Raw genomic sequence first — 17,908 nt, forward strand, 5'->3', positions numbered from 1 at the left:
CTTGTGATTACATGTATGTAATATTCGTGAAGTAATGTAATTACAGAGATGAAGATCAGATCACTAGTTGCTGGGTCAGGGAATGGAGGACAGGATGGGTGTGGTTATGAAGGACTGATAGGAGGGAGCTCTGTGGGAAAGGAGTGTGAGTGAATGTCTTGGGGGGTGGTGGTGGTTGTGGTTAAAACAAGCAGCATAAGAGCAGGCACCCATGCACAGGACAGCTCATGAAATCCAGTCTCTGGTTGTCCAGTGTGCATTTTTGGTAGCCACGTTGTCCTGGGGATGTGTTTGGTGCTGACCTCAATGTGGGCAGGGTGAAGGCACCATGAAACTTCCCTGTACATTGCTTTGCAGTTTCTCCTGAATCTTTAATTGTTTGAAAATGAAGAGTTTTTATAAAACAGTGAATCTTTTAGATGTAGCTCATTTGATGAATTTATGGATGCAGACAACCTGATTAACTTAAGCTTGTAGATATGAAGTGGGTGAACATTTTTGGAGAGGTGGAAATGAATTACCACAAGTCTGAGAACCTGCTCGTTTTTTTGTTGAGAGGATATTTAGTTTGATGTCATCCCACTGGACTGACACCAGGCATCATTGTTCTGTGGGCTTGACAAAGGCAGGCAGGTATTATAGGGAAAGGAAACAGAGTAATGGTACTAATACCCTATGGTGTCGTGGAGCAGAAAGGAACAGGACATTTGTGTGTGTGTATGGTAGTTAAATAGTAGTGGCTCAGATGGTAAAGCATCTGCCTGCAATGCTGGAGACCCAGGTTTGATTCCTGCATCAGGAATTTCCCCTGGAGAAGGAAATGGCAACCCACTCCAGTATTCTTGCTGGAGAATCTCATGGACAGAGGAACCTGGTGGGCTACAGTGCATGGGATTGCAAAGAGTCAGATATGACTGAAGTGACCTAGCATGCAGGAAGATAACTAAAACCAAAAATAGTCCAAAGGTCCATGCAAAAATGAAAATGATACATAACAAAACATCTACTTACTGAAAAAGAGACAATAGAGGAGGAATAGATGAACAAAACACAGAGTCGTATAGAAAATAAATATCCAGATGGCAGAGATACTTCCAACTAGATAAGTTATAAAACTAAATGTGCATGTATTAAACATTCCATTCAAAATTCACAGATTGTCAGGCTGGATTTTAAAAAAGGGTCCATTAGATTCAAAGAGGTGGAAAGTAAAGAATGAGAAAGACATATCATGCAAAGAGTGACTATAAGAGAGCCACAGTGGCATACTAATACAAGACAAAATGTGCTGAAGGAAAAAAGTTATTAAATGCAGAGGGACTTAACATTAAAAGAAAACAACTAATGTCCATAGCTGGGCTTCCCTTGTGGCTCAGCTGGTAAAGAATCCGCCTGCAAAGTGAGAGACCTGAGTTTGATCCCTGGGTTGGGAAGATCCCCAGGAGAAGGGAAAGGTTACCCGTTCCAGTATTATGGGCTGGAGAATTCCATGGACTGTATAGTCCATGGGGTCGCAAGGGGTTGTACACAACTGAGCAACTTTCACTCACTTCACTCACTCAATGTCCATAGCTATCATTAGAGTTCATTCTTTGTGTTGTACAGTTCTGTGTGTTCTGACAAGCTCATAGTTATGTATGCACCATTACAGCCTACAAAATCTAAATATCTAATAAATGATTTTAAATGAGCTAAATTGCTGTATCAGAGGACACAAGAAACATTTAAAAATATTGTTACATGTTTCTCATGCATCATTTTACTCCTGTTAATTACTACTGATTGCCACTCAACAAATTCTGTTGTTGTTTTATTTAAATAATAACATTTATATAACAAAAAGAGAATGCAGAATAATATAATTTCCATCAGTACCTATTTTTTAGGTTAAAGCAATAATATGTGTATAATTACTTATTAAATGTTACATTATTATTTTTTTTGTCTGTTATTGCTGTGTCCTGGATTGACTCTCTAAAAGTTGGTCATTACAAGAACAACTTCTCTTAACAATAGTCGGAGAAGCACATGTTAAGTCCAACCGGAACTGTGCTTCCCTTTTGGGGCGTGGGGTTGGTGAAGAGTAAGAAAGTACTTGGATATCTCTTTGTTCCTCCTGACACTGCAGTGTGAGGGGTGACCCTGAGGGGTGTGTTTCTCCCTTAGTAAGAAAGCATTCTGGTTTAGGTATCATATTTTAAAAGTATTCTTTTAAAATTATTTATTTAGTAGAAATTAACACAGTGTTGTAAATCAACTATATTTCAATTTTACAAGTATGCTTGAGTCATCTGAATATGGCCTCATACCTAACAAAAGCAGGAGTATGAAAAAGAAAAACTGGAAAAAAAAATTAACAGACATTATTTCTGGCACATACTAAGAGATATATAAATATTTGTAAAAAATTAAGTGTTAGTCACTCAGTCGTGGGACCCCATGAACTGCACCAGGTTCATCTGTCCATAGGATTTCCCAAGCAAGAATACTGGAGTGGGTTGCCATTCCCTTCTCTAGGGGATCTTCGTGGCCCAGGGATAGAACCTGACTGGCTCTCCTGCGTTGCAGGCAATTCTTTACTGTCTGAGCCACCAAGGAAGAAATATTTGCTGAGGATTAATGAGTGAATGAGTGAAAAGTATGTGAAGTGTTGCTACATTTTCCAATCCAGCTAATTGTGTAGACTAACTCTAAAAGGGAATTAGGAGAATACAGATTAGAAATCTTTTTAAAATCACTGTTCTTAGTTGATTTAAATTGATTATATGTATAGGAATATCCTTTTCTGTGCTATTTTAGGCGCCTGTTCCTTGCTGATTTAGGCTATCAGAGGAGTGAATTTGGCTTTGTCAGAATGTTTCCAAACAACCCAGCCAGGAAACCACACCCTTTCAAAACATACACTCTCACACACAGGTTTAAAATAAGCTGGACTTTTATGTGTTTTTTTAATTTGGCTAGTTGTTATAAAACTTTTCATTTTATATAAATATGTACTCTCTTGTGGAAATATTAATCACATTCCAATACTTTGGCCACCTCATGCGACGAGTTGACTCACTGGAAAAGACTGTGATGCTGGGAGGGATTGGGGGCGGGAGGAGACGGGGACGACAGAGAATGAGATGGCTGTATGGCATCACCGACTCGATGGATATGAGTTTGAGTGAACTCCGGGAGTTGGTGATGGACAGGGGGGCCTGGCGTGCTGTGATTCATGGGGTCGCAAAGAGTCGGACATGGCTGAGCGACTGAAATGAACTGAAGATTGAACTGGTCTAATGTTAGCTTTTCATAGAAACAAAGTATATGGTTTTATAATATGTATATTTCCAAAACTTGTAAGACCTCCAAATAACCACATTCCACAGTGGCCTCAGGGCCTCAGGAATGAAAAAGATCTTCACTTTTTGACTGTTCAGATCACTGAAAGTCACGGCTGGAAAGGGTCTTAGAATTAATCCAGCCCTGCCCCACCCACACGGATCCCTCGGAGTCAGCTCCCATCTCCCACCCCCACTGCTGCACAGATAAGGAAAGCTTAGTCCCAGAAGACCTTTTCCAGATATTTCCTTCACGTTCTCTTTGATGCTTTCAGCATGTGTGTCCACACTTTGTTAGCCAAAGAGAATATTTGTTTTAGTTTTAAGTAGAAAGATAATGAGTTAATGGCTTTTCCTAGCCCTTTGTGTGGCCCTTTCCAGAAGAGAAGGCAGAGCTGCCAGGAGCTCAAAGCCTCTCTCAGGTGAGGGATATGTCTGGGACCCTTAGTTCCCTGTGTACCTTCAGCTCAGCCTCAGATTTCCATGTGTCCTCTGTAAGTGTAGTTTCACAGTTAAGAAAGCAGCCACCACTTTAAAAAAAATTTTTTTTTTAAGTCCATTCTTCCCCAAAATATTGTTAAACCTTGTTGCATAATGTTAATCCAAATCCATAGTCCAAAAAAGCTTTTACAGCATTTACTGAATAATAATTTGCTAATTCAAAATAGTATAAAATATGGTTATTTACTTTCAAGACTCTTGTGCTTTAAAAAATGTACTTATAGAGACCTTCCCTAGTGGCTCAGTGGTAAAGAACTTGCCTGCCAATGCAGGAGACACGGGTTCGATCCCTGATCCAGGAAGATTCCACCTGCCACGGAGCAACTAAGCCTGTGTGCCACAACTATTGAGCCTGTGCTCTAGGGCCTGGGAACCACAACTGCTGAGCCCAAGTGCCACAACTGCTGAGCCCATGCACCTGGAGCCTGTGTTCGGCAACAGAGAACCCACTGCAATGGGAAGCCTGTGGACTGCAACTAGAGAATAGCCCTGGATAACTGCAACTAGAGAAAAGTTCACATGGCAACGAAGACCCAGTACAGCCAAAAATAAATAAATGAAGCAAACAAACAAAAAATGTACTTACAGAAAACCATACTGCACCTTTAAAAATATAAATGAAGAGACTGGATCAATTAGCATGTAAATGTGGTGGCAAGTGTGTGAAAAGTAATTCTAATGTACTGAAAATAATATTCATCAAAAATTAAAGGAACAAATTAACTTTCAGATATTTCCAAATAAATAGCTATTATGGAGAAATATTTGGAGAAGTATTTAACTATGTTGAAATTTTCTTTCACAAGTACAATATTTCGCTAATGACACTAAGATGAGCTACACAGTCCTTACGATCATTTTGAAGCTGTGTGATTCAGCTAAATTGATCATAGTTTAAAATCTTTTCATATTTTCTTTTAGTAAAAAATACCTTAGCTGAAGCATCCCTGTGTACCTCAGTGACTTTGCCTAGTTTATCCGTGACGCCCTGAGCACTCTATAATTAATCCCATGAGTCCATCATCTGCTGGTGAACATCTGTCGTAAAGAGGAGACATGATTTGTTCTTGGGGTTCACAGGGAGAAATCTGCCCTGTTGGAAGGTGGCCCAGATGTGTTCCAGGGTGCCAGGCAGCCCCAGCGCGGCCCTAGGAGGAGGGAGGGTCAGCCAGGCTCTCTCTAGCACTGGCTAGTTGGGGTGGGTCTGAGGAGACAGGCAGGGCCATCTGCCAACCATCCCAAAGGCTTGTGTGTCACGTCTGATCACGGTAACCAGGGTCAGAGCCAGACCTTTTTAGTCCTGAAAAGGAAAAAGAAAATGTTCCCTTAAGTTTATCTGGCATATTTGCCTCTATGTGTGAATGGCAACCCACTCCATTACTTTTGCCTGGAGAATCCCAGGGACGGGGGAGCCTGGTGGGCTGCTGTCTATGGGGTCGCACAGCGTCGGACACAGCTGAAGTGACTTAGCAGCAGCAGTGGAGGGACTGATTGGTTTTTCGCTCTCATTATACATACAAAAGGGGGCAGAGTACTCAAACCTGCCCTGTGTCTAGAGCAGTTTCAGTGCATCATTTTCCAGTGCTCTGAAACTCCCATTCAGATACCCTGACTGAGTGCATGCCTTTGCCCCACAGTACTAAGAAGCTGATGATGTTTTGCATATGTTTGTGTAGTACTCCTGCAGGTTTAGTTTACATGTCAGTTTGTCCTTGCTTTGTAACAGGCCACCCCCATACTTAGCATCTTTAAACATAATCATGGTTCTGTGGGCTGGCTGTTTGGGCTCAGATGAGCTGAGTGGTTCCTTTTGCTAGACTCACCTGGGCTCACTCATGCAGATGCCATCCGCCTGTGACTTGGCCGGGACTGCGGGTCTAGAATTTCCTTGCTCGTATGTCTGGAGGCCGGCAGACTATCAGCCTGAGCATCTCATTTATTTCCCCTGTGACCGCTCCAGCAGGCTAACCTGGCTTCCTTCCTGGGGGTCGCAGAGGTGTCAGCAACAAGAGAGAGCAAGCCAGGTGCTTTTCAGGCCTCTGCTTGTGCTGTGTTCGCCCTTTGAAACAAGTCATGCTGCTGCCCAGTCTCAAGGGGGAAAAGAAAGACTCTCCCTCATGCCAAGAAGAGCTGCCACATCACATTGCAGTGGGATATCCAAAGGGGTTGGCAGGAATTTATGACAGTTACTTGCAGTGTATCTACCTGTGATGATGGGAGTATTTTCATAACAAATTTCAAATGCATACCAACATTCAAACCTACCCTGAAGTAGAATAACACATTAAACCTCTTATATGCCCATCATTTGGATTCAACAATTTTCAGTATTTTGCTGCCTTTTTTTTGGCCTCCGTTTTAAAAGTTTTCTCTTTGCTGAAGTATTTTCAAGCAAGTCCCATGGTGCTGTTTTGGCTCTGTGTGTTTCAATATGCCTCCCCTGAAAAAGGAGACCTTGCTTAGGTAGCCGCCAGCCGTGGTCATGTCGTGGTATTCTCAGCACTTAGTCCATAATTAAATTTTCCCAGTTGTCTCTTTTTGCAGCAGGTAGATTTGGAAAGGATTCCACCCACATAAAGTCCATAGCAGTCCCAACTTGCCTTTCTTTTTCTTTTTCCCTATTGATCTGCTTTGAAGACTGGTCTGTTTTCCTACAAAGAACCTCCTGCATTCTGTATTCATGTGGCTGCTTCCTTTTGGGATCATTTGACGTGCCTCTCTAGCTCCCGTACTTCTGTTTGTGAAAGTTGCTTAGTGGGTGAATTTCATTCAGTGCCACTCCTGGAGCAGGTGTCCTTTTTAAAGAGGACCCCCGTGCTTCCAGTCTCGTCACGTGGAGGCTTGTCTTACTTTCACTGATGCTAACGTTGATGGGTGGGCTGACCCTTTGATGATCATTACACGAATCTGTTATTATAAGGCAGTGATTTCCTAACTCTGTCCTTTCTTCCAGATTTTGCTAGTTGGAGTTTCTTTTATAAGGAACTTTCCCTCATCAATTAGAGTCACTTAGTTACCTGCAGCGTGTTCGGACAGCTGAGCCTTTTAATGGATGGCTTACAGAATAAGGAGTTGGTGCACTAGTTATACAGAGAAGGCAATGGCACCCCACTCCAGTATTCTTGCTTGGAAAATCCCATGGATGGAGGAGCCTGGTAGGCTGCAATCCATGGGGTCGCCAAGAGTCGGACACGACTGAGCGACTTCACTTTCACTTTTCACTTTCATGCATTGGAGAAAGAAATGGCAACCCACCCCAGTGTTCTTGCCTGGAGAATCCCAGGGACGGGGGAGCCTGGTGGGCTTCCGTCTGTGGGGTCGCACAGAGTCAGACATGACTCAAGCGACTTAGCAGCATCAGCGCTAGTTATATCCAGAGCTACTCAGTTCATAGTGGTTTGGGGTATCTCTTTCTTTTTTCTGCTCATTTTTGATATTACAGCCAGACTTCGAAGATATGAAAGGTTTTAATCCACACCACTGCAATAAAGTGAATATCATAGTAGAGTTAGACAAATTATTTTATTTCCCAGTGCATACAAGAGATAGGTTTACACTATATTGTAGTCTGTGTGCAATAATAGCAATGTGTCTGAAAAAACAATATATATACTTTAATTTAAAAGTAGTTGGTTACTAAAAAAATCCTAGCCATCCTTGACAGCCTTAAGTTTATAAAAGATGCAAAGTACAATAACATGAGGTATGCTTGTATTATGAACTCATCATGGGTTTTAGATATTCAGTGTGTTTCAGTCATTTGCGTTTTTTTGAGGCTCAAATTGTTACATCTTTGGGCCTTGGGAGCTACTTGTTGGCTTCTGTCTCCCTTGGCACCATTACTCCTTGAGAGTGCCCTTGCTTTCCAGCACAGTATATCTCAGGATATCCGGGGGAGTAAGTAAGCGTTAGTCTTTCAATCGTGTCTGACTCTGCGACCCCATGGACCATAGCCTGCCAGGCTCCTCTGTCCATAGGATTCTCCAGGCAAGAATACTGTAGTGGGTAGCCACCCTCCTCCAGGGGATCTTCTTGACCCAGGGATTGAACCCGCACCTACTGAATTGCAACACTGTGCCACCAGGGAAGCCTATCTCACATGTTTCTTGTAATCATCCATTCCTGGCTGGAGATTACAGTGTGGGCAGTGGTTTGGCTCATTGATACTGAGTTTATATTGTTTTTAGTCCTTTCTATAGCAAGAGCTGGAAGACACATAGATATAGTCAGCCTTCTGTATCTGTGGGCTCTTCGTGTATTCAACCAACTGCAGATGAAAAATACTCAGAAAAAAATTCCAGAAAGTTCCAAAAAGCAAAACTTGAATTTGCTGCACACTGGCAATTATTTACATAGCATTTACATTGTATCAGGTATTATAAGCATCTGTTTCTGCTTCATTGACTATGCCAAAACCTTTGACTGTGTGGATCACAACAAACTGGAAAATTCTGAAAGAGATGGGAATACCAGACCACCTGACCTGCCTCTTGAGAAACCTGTATGCAGGTCAGGAAGCAACAGTCAGAACTGGACATGGAACAACAGACTGGTTCCAAATAGGAAAAGGAGTACGTCAAGGCTATATATTGTCACCCTGCTTATTTAACTTATATGCAGAGTATATCATGAGAAACGCTGGGCTGGAGGAAGCACAAGCTGGAATCAAGATTGCTGGGAGAAATATCAATAACCTCATATATGCAGATGACACCACCCTTATGGCAGAAAGTGAAGAAGAACTAAAGAGCCTCTTGATGAAAGTGAAAGAGGAGAGTGAAAAAGTTGGCTTAAAGCTCACCATTCAGAAAACTAAGATCATGTCATCCGGTCCCCTCACTTCATGGGAAATAGATGGGGAAACAGTGGAAACAGTGTCAGACTTTATTTTTCTGGGCTCCAGAATCACTGTGGATGGTGATTGCAGCCATGAAATTAAGACACTCACTCCTTGGAAGGAAAGTTATGACCAACCTAGACAGCATATTAAAAAGCAGAGACATTACTTTGCCAACCAAGGTCCGCCTAGTCAAGGCTCTGGTTTTTCCAGTGGTCATGTATGGATGTGAGAGTTGGACTATAAAGAAAACTGAGTGCCGAAGAATTGATGCTTTTGAACTGTGGTGTTGGAGAAGACTCTTGAGAGTCCCTTGGACTGCAAGGAGATCCAACCAGTCCATCCTAAAGGCGATCAATCCTGGGTGTTCATTAGAAGGACTGATATTGAAGCTGAAACTCCAATATTTTGGCCACCTGATGCAAACAGGTGACTCATTTGAAAAGACCCTGATGTTGGGAAAGATTGAAGGCAGGAGGAGAAGGGGACAACAGAGGATGAGATGGTTGGATGCCATCACTGACTCAATGGGCATGAGTTTGGATAAACTCCGGGAGTTGATGATGGACAGGGAGGCCTGGCGTGCTGCAGTTCATGGGGTCGCAGAGTCGGACACGACTGAGCAACTGAACTGAACTGAGAGGTTTTAAATCACCTCTCAGTGTATGGGAAGATGTGCATCGGTTTATGTGCAAATACTGCACGATTTTTTATAAGGGACCTCCATGAATTTTGGTATCTGCAGGGAGTCCTGGTACATATAGATACATATATGTTTCTTTTTCTTTTAAGTATATTTTAAAAATCAAGTATAATTTATTTTTTAACTTAGAATTGCAAAATTTTTATTTAACTTCTTTGTTTTTTATACTCTTCTTTTTTCAATGAAAAGTTTTGGTTAGTGTATGTTAACATACACTAATATGTATTGATATATTAACTAATGTGTGAAAACATGTAATATTACTATATTAGCTTATACTAATGCTAATAATATATTGTATCAGCATTATTACTTTGAAATTGTTATGTATTTCATTTAACTTTGCACTATTATATACATAATGTGATAATGCTAATATTATAAATTATTGTAAAGAATAATATATATTAAGTATACTAATATAATAGGTAATACACATATGAAACAGCTCATTATTATGTATTAGTACACTAGTGAGTTTGTAACAGTTTTAGATTAGTTAATGCACACACACACATAAATAAAAATTTCAAAATAATAGTGCTGATATTATTAGTAACAGACTTGTTGTTCATTTGCTAAGTCCTGGCTGACTCTTTGCAACCCCATGAACTGCAGCACACCACGTTTCCCTGTCCTTCACTATTTCCCAGAGTTTCCTCAAACTCATGTCCATTGAGTCGATGATGCCATACAGCCATCTCATCCTCTGTTGTCCGCTTTTCCTCCTTCCCTCAATCTTTCCCAGCATCAGGGTCTTTTCTGACTGGATGAAATTTAAGTTTTCTCTGTAGTGCCCTTTTCCTTAGAAGATATTCCACTGAGAATTCCATCAAAGTACTTTGGACAAGTCACTGAAAACCATTCTTTTCTTTGTATGGTTAGGGCACCAAATTAATGTATATATTCTCACCCCAGTTGGTTTTCAGTTTTTACGGATGCCTTTTTTCTTCTTGATTTCATTTTTTTAAAAATATGTAAAACATTTTTGTTTCCAAAGTCAAAACTACAATATAGAGTCTGCCTAGAAAAGTCTCGTGTTACTAGTGTTACCTCCCTCCTCTAAAAGCAAGTCCTTTCATTTGTTCTTAATTTTCCTTCCAGTGTTTCTTTTGCAAATATATTTCCTTTTAGAAATTACTTAAAATAGAAAAAAACTTACATCTTTGTCAATGAAGTTCTGCTAGCTTTTCTATATTTTTTGGTTATTATTTGTTTTAAAAGACTAGTATTATAAAGGTTTTATCATGCCTACCTGTGTCATGTGTAAAGGAACATGAATCCAAACATTCTTTGGCAGATGACACTGTTTAGTTTCTTTTAAGAAATATCTCTCTCTCTTCAATGAGTTTGGTACATTCGGGAAACAGACTGAAAACTAAAGTGAAATAGAAAGATTTCTTCTAATTTCCATTTGTTGTCTGAGGCTGAGAAAATATCTCACAGAAGTTCTTTTACAAAGATGAGTCAGAGAAAAAAAGTTACTTGAATTAAACCATAATGAAAAATAATATGAAATAGAATATATATGTGTGTGTTTATATATACCTGAATATCTTTGCTGTACAGCAGAAACTAACACAATACTGTAAATTAACTATGTGAAGTGAAAGTCACTTAGTCATGTCCCAACTCTTTGCAACCCCATGGACTGTACATTCCATGAAATTCTCCAGGCTACAGTACTGGAGTGGGTAGCTATTCCATTCTCCAGGGGATCTTCCCAACCCAGGGATTGAACCCAGGTATCCCTCATTGCAGACGGATTCTTTACCTTCTGAGCCATCAGGGAAGCCCTGGTATATAGTTGAAGTCAACTATACTTCAATTTTTAAAAAAAAGCAAGATGAGAGAGACATTTTTTAAAAAGTTATCGAGTAAGAAACATGAAACTCCAGGTGTACCCTGTGTGTTGTCCTCTGTTGACTTTTTAATTCATTCTCTGCCTCCTTCATAGTCATGCTCATAGACTTGAACTTGAGAAATTCTAGAGCCTCAAAATTAACATGGCCAAAATTGTGTTCATAAGATTTGGAAAGAAAGAGGCTTGGCAAAATTAGGAGAATGTCAGAGAAATTAGAGTTGAAATTGGTTGAACTTGATGCACTTTTGTTAGTAATGTTAGAAAATTGTTGTTATTATTGGTTTTAACACATATACCAGAGTTATATAAAATGTGACATTGGGGCGACTTGGATGAAGGGTATAAGGGAATACTTTGTACCATCTTTTCAGCTCTTCTATAAAGCTAAAATTGTTCCAAAGGAAATTTTATTTCACACACGCACACACACTTACACACACAGACAGTAAACTAAAAAGACTTAGAATGCATGAAATACAAAGGGATCCTTAGAGAAATTCAACAAAGTGGTAAGAGAAGTAACCCAACAGAAAAAAGGGATTAAATGAAATGCATGCCAAGTAATATGCCATTTTTGTTTACCACACAGGCGAAATGTATAAAGTTAATGTCAAGTGTTCATATGGGTGAGGGAGACAGGATAGGTTGACCTTAATATTCTTGGTTGGCAAGTTGACAGTATCAGTTTAAAATTTTTATTTTAACTAAGTATGTGCATGTGTGTGCTCAGTCGTGTCCGGACTCTTTGTGACCCCATGGACTGTAGCCCACCAGGCCCCTCCTTCCATGGGATTTCCCAGGCATGAATACTTGAGTTGTCATTCATTCCCTTCCCTAGAGGATCTTCCCCGCCTGGGGACCAAGCCTGGGTCTCCGTATTGCAAGTGGATTCTTTGCCCTCTAAGCCACTGGTGAAACCTTAGATACACTATGCTACATCCATACTGTGGAATGCTAGACAGCCATTTAAAAATCATGAGGTAGATTTTTATTATTTAATATCATCTCCAAGACAAAAATATTAAGTGAAAAAATAAATTGTAAGATAGTAAATATAGTCTATCATTTGTTTAAAGAAAACAGGCATTGCTATATATCTACACGTTTCTCTCACTTTTTCCATGTATATGCATAAATAAATATGCAGAAAGCAATCTGGTATATACTCTCTGCTGCTGCTGCTAAGTCACTTCAGTCGTGTCCGACTCTGTGTGACCCCATAGACAGAAGCCCACCAGGCTCCCCCGTCCCTGGGATTCTCCAGGCAAGAACACTGGAGTGGGTTGCCATTTCCTTCTCCAATGTGTGAAAGTGAAAAGTGAAAGTGAAGTCGCTCGGTCGTCTCCGACCCTTAGCGACCCCATGGACTGCAGCCTACCAGGCTCCTCCATCCGTGGGATTTTCCAGGCAAGAGTACTGGAGTGGCTTGCCATTGCCTTCTCCGTATATACTCTCTAGTTAGATTTAAATACTGTTATTCCTGGGTAGTGGGAATGGGCAGTGTGGGCCAGTTGGACTTTTAACATCTGTCTATAGCTCAAGTCTTTTACATAATTGATCACAGAGACACAGGAGTGGGGTGGTGCGGGGTATGTCTCAGGCAGCTTGTCGTGAACAGAGAGAACACTGACTAGCAGGGGTGGACTCTGAGCTGCTTGTGTCCCTGTGGGGTCCAGTGCAGAGTGAAAATGTGGGATCCTTTGCTCAAAACGCAGGACAAAATATCATTAAAGGTGCATATGATTTATCATGTATCTTTGTATTGGGCTGGGTTTAGATGCAGAGATCAGAACTTTTATGAGGACTTAGCTGAATTACACACTTGATATGTCAGGGCTTGTTCCTGGAGTTGTCTCTCAAGCCAGTAGAAAAGACCAGCCTTGGCCAACTCAGGATGGTTGAGGAGAGAGAGGACCCACTCCCCACTCATAGGCACAGAGAGCACCCCTGGGCCTGGGGATAATCACAGCCAGGACAGACCCTCATGGACCCTGGGGGTCCCATTTGTCTGCTGGGCCTACCAGAAGCCCCTTCTCATCAAACGCCTGACTGAAACACCCAGGCTGGGCACAGAGTCTAGGGGAGCCAAGCTTTCACGTCCACAGTGATCCTTAAATCTCCAGGCTGGGGAGCCCGGGTACCCGAGTGGGGGCTGATCAAGAGGCTCCTCTCCTACCAAGGTGAGCGATGGCTTTGCTTACCCAGGATGCTGTGATACCAGCACTTGCCTATCCCTGTCAGGCAGGGAGGCACAGACTGCCTGGCGAAGCCCTCCCCAGAGGCCGCAGGAGCCAGGGCCAGCGTGAGCTGAGGCCCCAGGTCTCCAGTGTGCCTTGCATTGTCCCTCAACCTTCATTTACTAAGCACAAATCCAAAATGAAAATTGTTCAGAGTCAGAGCATTAAACCCAGCTGCAGGGCCCTCCCAGCGCCGGGTTGTATAGCTGCAGTGCTGGCACACCTAGGAAGGTAGCCTGGGTGGGTAAGAGGGTTTTGCTTTTAAGATGGGAGATACTAGGGGAAGCATGAATTCTGAGAGGTAGAATCCTTTAGCTGAGAGAGGACAAAGGTGATGGCAGGAGATCTGATAGGGCCGGCTCCCCAAATGGGATTCCTAACCCGGCGGGAGGGAGCGAGGAGAAAAGCAGGTGAGAGAGAGAGTGTGTGCGCGCGCGTGCTGTCATGTCCAACTCTTTGAGACCCCATGGACTGTAGTTCACCAGGCCCCTCCTTCCATGGGGATTCTCCAGGCCGGAACACTGGAGTTGGTTGTCATACCCTCCTCCAGGGGATCTTCCCAACCCAGGAATCCAACCCAGGTCTCCTGCATTACAGGCAGAGTCTTTACCATCTGAGCCACCGGGGAAGCACAAGAATACTGGAGTGGGTTGCCATTTCCTTCTCCAGGGGATCTTCCCTACCCAGGGATTGAACCCACATCTCTTGTGTCTCCTGCATTAGCTGGCAGGGTCTTTACCACTATTGCCTCCTGGGAAGCCTGGTGTTAGGGTCGGTGTGTCATATTTGGCAGGAAGATAAGGGAGTTTCCATTCCTCTGTTTCTGTTTCCTCTGTGAAATATGTGCTTGGGCTGGGAGGGGGGGTTTCAGTGATCATGATCACTGGGGGAGTGTAGAAGGCAGGGAACTGAGCTGTGAAGGAGAGGAGATTGCAGTCACGGACTCCATGGCATTATGGAGTGTACAGTGGGCTTGACTGTGTGACATGCAGGAACCTAAAGAGAGAGACCCTGCCTTGTCCTGCTCAGAGGAAGTACAGCCCCACTCTTCCTTAGGAGGAGCTCTTCCTAGGAAGGATTGTCCTTTATTCTGAATTGAATTTAAAAAGTCCTGTTTTTAGTGTTTCTATGTCCTTTTAAAAAATGAAATATTGGTGATATCATGTAACGTTCTTTTGGTATTTTTTTTTTTTACTGTGGCGAAATTTATATAAAACTTACCATTTTAACCATCTTTAAGTGTACAGTTCATAATGTTTATTTTAAAATGTCTTCACTTTGCAAAATAAAGTAAGATAAAATTGGTCATCCTGTATTGTACCCCAAAGTGGTTTTGTGTGTGTGTGGGTGTGAAATTTTACTGGTCTGTGAAATGTAGAAACACTATGAGCCTCACAAAGCATTTCTCTGTTTAAGTGTTATACAGCTCTTACTGGTGTAGGAAAACTCTGAAGCAATTTTTAGAATTTTTAAGATACCCTGTGAGAGCAGAATTATTTTACATTGCTGTTCTTATGCTCTGATAAAGTTCTCCTAATTCTAGTATTTCGTGTATATATCCTCTTTTGTGACATCATCAAGACTGTCTCCATTTCTTCCGCAGTGCCATAATATTTCCCTTTTGTATTTCATGTGTAAACTCACCGCTCATACGATAACATATAACAGTTTTCTAAGGATATTTTTGGTAATAGAAACATAAATACACATATATAAAATGTGGGTATGGATATAGCTGTTCACTTGGTCAAAGCCGTTTTAATAAATGGTTCTAAAAGACTAATAAAGATTTTGTACACATAGTTTTTTTTTCACTCTGAGCCACAGACACCAAAAATCCCACAGGAAGTTGTCTTTGTAAGTGTTGTGGTTTTTTAGTTTCCTGTTCAGTTTGCATTAGATGACCAGAAATAGTCTGTACAGTCGAAAGAGATTCTTGGTTAAAGCTTATTGTAATTCTGGAGACTCTCAAATTTGCTTGTGTTTCTTCTCGTGTAGTTGATCCAGAGGAGCTGTAACAACATCCATACATAGACATTAAAGTTGTGGTATAATGTGAAACTTTTTTTTTTTTATGTTCAGTGGATAAACTCTTCATTGTTAAAGGGGCAACTATCTGAAATTATGCTTTATGCTTTCCACTTCTTATCAAAGCATTTTCTAAGAAATAAACTGTAGGAATGGAGATAGGTTTTAAATTCTTGACAACTCAGTTCAGTTCAGTCGCTCAATCATGTCCGACTCTTTGCAACCCCATGAATCACAGCCAGGCCTCCCTGTCCATCAAATTCTTGACAACTAGGTTTTACCTTTATATTTACAAATGACAAAAACTTTCTCTTCATTCTTTAGAGAATTGGAGATACATTAAAAAAGTTGTACAGCTTAATTTAGAATTATAAATACTACTAGAAAAAATTTTAAAGTATACAATTACTGAAATGTTTTTATTAATGTAATTTTTAAAGCATAGTATTCTCAAGTTTAAATTTCTTGCTTAATTTCATTATTTTTAAAACCATGGCAAAACTAAACTAAACTAAAACTGTCATCAGATATATTAGATCTTTGACATATCATTATGTAATGTAGCATTTAACTTCGGTACAGTAGGCCTGGTGAAAAGTGACAAATGAGGAAAGAGGGAAAGGTCTGTGTTTTAAATGTTTCCAGGTTTAGGTCTGTTAAAGGAATGGTATCTATTTTGGTTCTGGGCAGGTCATGCTGACAGCACATCTTATTAAATGGGTAGACTAATAAAATAACATGGAAGGTTTTCCACAGTCACCTTTGAAAACAAAAAATAATAATGCCACATTAAAAAAAATTCATAAGAAATTTTTCATTACAGTTCTGCAGTGAATAATACTTTGTCCAAAAACAAAAGTCACATCCAACATGACTTTAAAACAAAAGTGACTGTAATCATTTCTGCTGCGGGGGAGGGCGCGGAGAGGGAGAGAAAAGAGAAAGGATTTGATTTGCAGAACGCTTTTAGTTCCATAAAAGAGGGAGACCTGGGTTCGATCCCTGTGTTGGGAAGATCCCCTGGAGAAGGGAACCGTTACCCACTCTGGTATTCTGGCCTAGAGAATTCCATGGACTGTATAGTCCATGGGGTCGCAAAGAGTCGGACACGGCTGAACGACTTTCACTTTAGTTCCGTAGCTTCAGGTTGCAAAATGTATGGTATTTTACTTTGAAATTTTAATTCATTTTTATGTATGATAGGCAGGTATTTCTTGGTTAAGTTAGATGTTCCCTACAGTTGAATTCTAAAGAGGAAACCATCGTTTCTGCTTTTATCCATTTCTTATGTACCTTTTGCAGCACTGTGCTAGGAAAGATTGGGGGCGGGAGAAGGGGACGACAGAGAATGAGATGGCTGGATGGCATCACCGACTCTGTGGACATGAGTTTGAGTGAACTCCGGGAGTTGGTGATGGACAGGGAGGCCTGGCGTGCTGTGATTCATGGGGTCGCGGAGAGTCGGACACGACTGAGCGACTGAACTGAGCTGAACTAGGTTCTTTAGGAGGGTACCCTTTGAGCGCTTTACGTTTTACAGAGTGCAGAACAACGAGGGCAGGAGAGGTTTCTGAAATACTCCTTGGTGTCTAGCGAGGCCGTCTGCACTGCGGGCCGGTCCCCTGGACTGTGGACCCAACGTCCTCGAGGCTCTGCCCGGCGCGACCCCTTCCCTCGCCACTGAGAATCCCAGCATTTTTGATGCCAAAAATATGCGTTTGGGATCCCTGTCTACATGGGCTGTTGAAGGTGGTGCTGGATCTCTATCAAGGCCTCGTGTGGGTGGGCCCTCGGGTGCCCATGACCCCGTGACTAGTGTTCGCGGGGCAGTCGGTCCGTCCACTACGACAGCCTGGAGGCACTTCCCAGCGAGGCTCAGGCAGGCGGGCAGCGGGGCTCGTGGCCAGGGGCGCCTCTCTCCAAGTCGCAAAGGCTGGGTATGGGGGGCTCGCTCCTTGGGGGTGCTTTCCGCCGGACCCGTGCAGCGAACAAACAGGAAACTCAGTCTCCAAGTTACTTGGGAAACTGGGCTTTTCCTTCCGCGACAGGGGTCGCATCCGGACAGGAAGCCGACCGGCCGCTAGCCCCGCGCCCTCGTGGCCCCGCCCCTCCTGCTACGGCCCCGCCCCCTCGATCGCGCCTCCCCCGCCCCCACCCCCAGGCCGGGCATGCTCAGTGGGCCGGGCCGGGCCGGGCCGGCAGGTTTGCGTGGCTGTCCGCGGTTGCCGGCGCCGGTTCAGCCCGCCGACGCCACGTCCCGTTGCTGCGGCTCGTTCCCGGAAAGTTACGTGCTAAAGCGTCCCCCGAAGAGCCGGCGGGCGGACTGCGGGCGGCGGAGGCCCCGAGGCGGCCGAGCGGCGAGCCGACGTGCCCGCGGCTTGGCTGCGGGCGTAGCGCTCGGAAGGAGGCGCCGGC

The 17,908-nt window shown here is 42.5% G+C and overlaps 1 protein-coding gene across 5 annotated transcripts in view; it reads left to right on the forward strand.

Annotated features, from left to right (window-relative positions):
* The window catches only part of TJP1 (tight junction protein 1), a 266,030-nt gene that overhangs the window by 135,075 nt on the left and 113,047 nt on the right, over positions 1–17,908 (forward strand). The window lies entirely within an intron of this gene.

This window comes from Moschus berezovskii, chromosome 21 (assembly GCF_049115385.1).
Source record: "Moschus berezovskii isolate FMDL1 chromosome 21, NW_MosBer_1.0, whole genome shotgun sequence".
Lineage (NCBI taxonomy): Eukaryota > Metazoa > Chordata > Mammalia > Artiodactyla > Moschidae > Moschus > Moschus berezovskii.